Consider the following 6,353-nt stretch of genomic DNA (forward strand, 5'->3'; position numbering starts at 1 on the left):
ACTGCTGGGACACATCTTCCATCATTGCGGCTTCCTTACTGTATTCTTGCCAATGACGCACATAAATGAATATTTGTGTAAAGATTTCAAACCATGCTACTTAAATATATACCATGTTGTTACTACTTATTTGTCGTTTATAGTATAATACTAAAACAGGAAAATAACAAAATGAATGAAATGATATTAAGGGTAAAATAGCGATCATGCTTGGCAGTTGACGATCATGCTATCATAATCATAACAATTGGTAAGTTTTAGCGGGTTCGCCGTCGGACAATTAGTTTAGAACTGTCAAGCTTTCGTCAGAAGTAGCTCTGACTTCTTCAGGACAAAGTACCCAAGAATGAGACACTTGCCTACTGGTGGCTCTGAAAAGAGCTGTTCACTGAAGACTGCCCCTTGTCAACAGAGAACAAACAGATCTCGCCTATCTGCTAATGTAAAAGGTTTGGTGGCTCTGAAAAGTGCCGTTCACAGAAGACTGCCTCTTGTCAACAGAGAAAAAGCAGATCTTGCCTATCTGCTAATGTAAAAGTTGTGGTGGCTCCGAAAAGAGCCGTTCACTGAAGATTGTCCCTTGCCAATAGAGAACAAGCAAACCTCACCTAAATTTATCTGCTAAATTAAAGGTTTGGTGGCTCTGAAAAGAGCCGTTCACTGATTACTGCCCCTTGTCAACAAAAAACAAACGGACCTCTCCTACCGACCTTTAATGGTCATTTTGTTTGACCTATGTAAATTTATTTCTCACCACAGCTGCAAGGTATAGGGTATAGAGTACACACATGGTGCACGATCCTTGAGCAGAGAATCTTTCGTGTAGCTTAGATTGTCTGTTAATTTGACCGAGTATGTTTTAACCCCTGTTCATCTTTTCGATGTTCTTCATCACACAGAGTCAGTGCTCTGTGAACCAGCGTATTGACAACACTGTTCCTGGCAGACATATGGTGACTAGAGGTGAAGTGAATGTATTGATCTGTGTGAGTGGGTATATGTAGAAACTCAAGCTAGTGTCAGATCTTTGCACTTTAACATCAAGGAAAGGTATAAGACCCGCCTCCTGAATCTCAAAGGTGAACTGAATACACTTGTGTTGTTTTTGAGATGATTAAGAATTTGACCAGTTTGTCTTTGCCATGTCGCCTGACGACAAAGGTGTCATCAACAAATCTGAACCAAGCAAACATGAAGCTATACGATGTTATAGACGAATTCAAATTCACGCATTCCTATACCTTAATGGCTGCCAAAGTTGGGTCCCCGTCGGCTCAATCTCACATAAAATGTGAACTAATGCGGCCTTGGAGGGTATTTTAAACTGCATTCTATCACCTGTGTTACACGTAGACAAAAGAATAATGACAGAATATAACACAAAATAATCTAACATCGAATTTTAAGCGGCTTTAATCCACCCAATTGGGCAGTCACTACACCAGTGTGGTGCATGCGGGGACCCGTCATGGCCGACCAAATCCTGACCATGACTTGGCTCGTTGGATTCGTCTATTGGGGAGAGGGGTGAACCCATTGCCTGACCCTCATTTTGTTCATAGAATTTCGCTTGCCATTTGAAGTACATAGATGTGACAAATAACAAATTATTCGATATTAGAGGTCGTGAGCAAAAAAACCAACAAAAAACAACGACAGCAACAAAATGCTTCATATAAAATAGAGGTGAGTGACAAAGTTTTTAAAAAAAATGGAGCTGCCGGGGATTTAACCCGGGGCCTCACACATGCAAAGCGTGCGCTCTACCCAGTTGTCGCTCGTTTATAGCATTTAATTTATAAAGAACAAGTATAAATGAGGAATGACAATAATGGAAGTGTATCTAAGCTTACCGTGAAAATCCCGTAGGAACCTCTTTTGCGATTTAAAAAAATCACCTTCCCTGAATCTTACAATGGAGCGTCAACTAAACACATTTGTCTTCAAAGTCCTGTGTCTGTGGTTTAAACACAACACCACACAAAATCTTATATTTTTGTTTTTTCATGAATTTTTGAAGGCATTTTTTATTCGCGAAGTATAAATATTTTGAGCAGGAGAATTATCAAATTTTGTTGTTTGTTTGATTGTTTATTAGTCTTTTAGGACGTCACTGAGGAACGCGAAGAAAGAATGAGGAGACGAATGAAACACAAGAAAAACGATGAGAAGGAAACATACGGGAGGACGAGGAAGAGAAGGAAAAATAATTAAAATCCGACCAACTTTATTTGAAATACGACGATGTGAGCAAAATATTGTTTGGTTTCGACAACAATGAAAACCAAAAATAATGGAGTTGCCGGGGATTGAACCCGGGGCCTCACACATGCGAAGCGTGCGCTCTACCACTGAGCTACAACCCCAACTGTTAAATTAACTGATTTTATTACCAAATACAGATGTGACAACTAAAGAGAGATAAAGAACTTACTAATTTTGGTGACTTCCATTCGACCCAAGCGCGATATTGGTCATTTAGCGCGCCAAGATGCTAACAATGCTAATTAGCGCTGAAAGAATGAAATCCGTGCTATTACCGCTATTTAGCGTCATAGCGCGCAATTATCAGATGAACGCTAACAGGTGCTAATATTCAAATAACGCTTGCGTGCTATTTGAAATTTGCTAATTTATTTGCTAATTGAAAAGCGTTAATAACGCTAATAACGTGTATTAGCACACAATATGCTATTAGCGCTAATAGCAAGTACTAGCGTAAGTAATGATAATGGCGTTATTAACACCAATTAGCGTGTCATTTGCAATTGTGCTATAGTAAGAAAATATCAAAAGTCATAGTAAATGGCGCTACCAGCGCTAATAACGCTATTAGCGTGTATTAACACACACTATGCTATTAGCGCTAATAGCCAATACTAGCGCAAGTAATGCTAATGGCGTTATTAGCACCGAATAGCGTGTCATTTGTAATTGTGCTATAGCAACAAAATGTTAAAAGTCATAGTAAATGGCGCTACCAGCGCTAATAGCGCTATTATCGTGTATTAGCACACAATATGCTATTAGCGCTAATAGCAAGTACTAGCGCAAGTAATGATAATGGCGTTGTTAACACCAATTAGCGTGTCATTTGCAATTGTGCTATAGTAAGAAAATATCAAAAGTCATAGTAAATGGCGCTACAAGCGCTAATAACGCTATTAGCGTGTATTAACACACAATATGCTATTAGCGCTAATAGCCAATACTAGCGCAAGTAATGCTAATGGCGTTATTAACACCGAATATCGTGTCATTTGCAATTGTGCTATAGTAACAAAATATTAAAAGTTATAGTAAATGGCGCTACCAGCGCTAATAGCGCTATTATCGTGTATTAGCACACAATATGCTATTAGCGCTAACAGCAAGTACTCGCGCAGGTAATGTTAATGGCGTTATTAACACATATTAGCGTGTCATTTGCAATTGTGCTATAGTAACAAAATATTAAAAGTTATAGTAAATGGCACTACCAGCGCTAATAGCGCTATTATCGTGTATTAGCACACAATATGCTATTAGCGCTAATAGCAAGTACTCGCGCAGGTAATGTTAATGGCGTTATTAACACCTATTAGCGTGTCATTTGCAATTGTGCTATAGTAACAAAATATTAAAAGAGCCATAGTAAATGGCGCTACCAGCGCTAATAGCGCTATTAGCGTGTATTAGCACACAATATGCTATTAGCGCTAATAGCAAGTACTAGCGCAAGTAATGCCAATGGCGTTTTTAACACCGAATAGCGCGTTATTTGCAATTGTGCTATAGTAACAAAATATTAAAAGTACGCTATCAGCGTTAATAGCGCTAATAACGCTAATAACGTGTATTAACACACAATGTGCTATTAGCGCTAATGGCAAGTACTAGCGCAAGTAATGCTAATAGCGTTATTAGCACCGAATAGCGTGTCATTTGCAATTGTGCTATAGTAACAAAATATACCGTGTGCAATAAGTTCGTTCCGCCCCCTCCCCAAAAGCATTTAAAATGAAACTCACACAATGCATTTCAAGGCTACTTATTATCTGTTATGTTGTTACATGAGTAGAGATGTTAAACAAATTTATTTGAAGTCATAGGATCCTTGGTGGTCAATCACCATGATACCTCCAAACCACGCTTGCCACAGAAATACTGTCCACTAATGGCACAAGAAGTTCGTCATTCTTGTCTATACTTTGCCATACACTCTGGACTCTATCTGTAAGACTTGTGGTGTTATGCTTTTGCAATAAGGAGTTTCAAAAAACCTTTCTTTTTAGAATAGACCACAATATTTTTCTATTGGGTTAAGACCTTCTTCCTCCATTCTCTAGCAATTTTTCTCTCCTTGAACAAGCCATTGTCGGTTTATTTGGACGCCATCTTTAAATTCTCTGAGGTTTGGGGTTCTTTAAATTCCCCAAGACACACGTCTGTCCACACTACAAGAAAATTAAAATGGCTGGAGACTTTTTACAGCGTGTATGCCTGAAGAACATTCATAGCAAGTAATCTTGAGGGCAAAAGCTGATAATGCTCTAACTATATTGATAATATGCTTAGAGCAAACCGGACACAAGGGCGGAACGAACTTTTTGCACACCGTATATTAAAAGTCACTAGTAAATGGCGCTACCAGCGCTAATAGCACTGTTAGCGTGAATTAGCACACAATATGCTATTAGCGCTATTAGCAAGTAGTAGCGCAAGTAATCAAAATTGTTAAAAATTAACACTTTCTCTACATAAGGGCGCTATTAGCGCTAATAGTGCTAATAGCGATCATTAGCGTGATGTGCGCTATTATCGCTAATATCAAGTACTAGTGCAAGTAATGCCAATGGCGTTTTTAACACATAATAGCGTGTTATTTGCAATTGTGCTATAGTAACAAAATATTAAAAGTACGCTATCAGCGTTAATAGCGCTAATAACGTGTATTAACACACAATGTGCTATTAGCGCTAATGGCAAGTACTAGCGCAAGTAATGCTAATAGCGTTATTAGCACCGAATAGCGTGTCATTTGCAATTGTGCTATAGTAACAAAATATTAAAAGTCATAGTAAATGGCGCTACCAGCGCTAATAGCACTGTTAGCGTGAATTAGCACACAATATGCTATTAGCGCTAATAGCAAGTAGTAGCGCAAGTAATTAAAATTGTTAAAATTAACACTTTCTCTACATAGGGGCGCTATTAGCGCTATTATCGCTAATAGCGCTAATAGCGCACATTAGCGTGATGTGCGCTATTAGCGCTAATAGCGTGTGGTGTACCAATAATGTCATCCAGTAGAGACAGCCCGTCATCATTAAGGTAAAAGGCCTCTCCTGAGTTCCAGTATCAACAAAAAACATCAAGGCGTAGAGCTGGCAGGCCCGAGGCCGGAGACTCCCATACGACGACTAACACTCCAAGTGGGTCCCCAATATAATGGCCCCGCAGGGCATGAAAGCAATGAGTAACCTTGAGGTTGACGTGCTGTCTATACTGGATGACGGGCTGTCGATAACGATATGCCATTTTGTTATCAACATCCCATCACCCACTAGAGACAGCCCGTCGCCATGAAGGTGTCACCTTGACTCCATTATCATCAAAAAACATGAAGACCGCAGGGCCGGCAGGCCCGAGGCCGGAGACTCCCATACGACAACTAAACACTCCAAATGGGACCCCAATCTAATGGCCCCGCAGGGCATGAAAGCAATGAGTAACCTTGAGGTTGACGTGCTGTCTCTACTGGATGACGGGCTGTCGAGGCCGGAGACTACCATACAACGACTAAACACTCCAAGTTGGACCCCAATATACGACAACTAAACACTCCAAGTGAGTTCCAATATAAAAGGGCCCCGCAGGGCAATACATTTTGTGTGACCGCTGTCCCCACCATCAGCAAAAAACATCAAGGCCGCAGGGCCGGCAGGCCTGAGGCCGATGACTCCCATACGACAACTAAACACTCCAAGTGAGTTCCAAAATAAATGGGCCCCGCAGGGCAAGAAACATAGTGTGACCCCTGTCCCCAACATAAAAAAAAAGCCTCGGGTCTGCCGCAGGGCCGGCAGGCCCGAGGCCGGTGACTCCCATACGACAACTAACCACTCCAAGTGAGTTCCAATATAAAAGGGCCCGCAGGGCAAGAAATTTTGTGTGACCGCTGTCCCCACCATCAGCAAAAAACATCAAGGCCGCAGGGCCGGCAGGCCTGAGGCCGGTGACTCCATACGACAACTAAACACTCCAAGTGAGTTCCAATATAAAAGGGCCCTGCAGGGCAAGAAATTTTGTGTGACCGCTGTCCCCACCATCAGCAAAAAACATCAAGGCCGCAGGGCCGGCAGGCCTGAGGC

At 41.0% G+C, this 6,353-nt stretch overlaps 1 non-coding gene across 1 annotated transcript; it reads right to left on the reverse strand.

Moving 5' to 3' along the window:
• Positions 1-2,294: 2,294 nt before the first annotated feature.
• Trnaa-cgc (transfer RNA alanine (anticodon CGC)) lies at positions 2,295-2,366 on the reverse strand. The gene has a single exon. It is a non-coding gene; the product is annotated as a tRNA-Ala (tRNA).
• Positions 2,367-6,353: the final 3,987 nt, after the last annotated feature.

The sequence above is a fragment of the Amphiura filiformis genome, chromosome 1 (genome assembly GCF_039555335.1).
Source record: "Amphiura filiformis chromosome 1, Afil_fr2py, whole genome shotgun sequence".
Lineage (NCBI taxonomy): Eukaryota > Metazoa > Echinodermata > Ophiuroidea > Amphilepidida > Amphiuridae > Amphiura > Amphiura filiformis.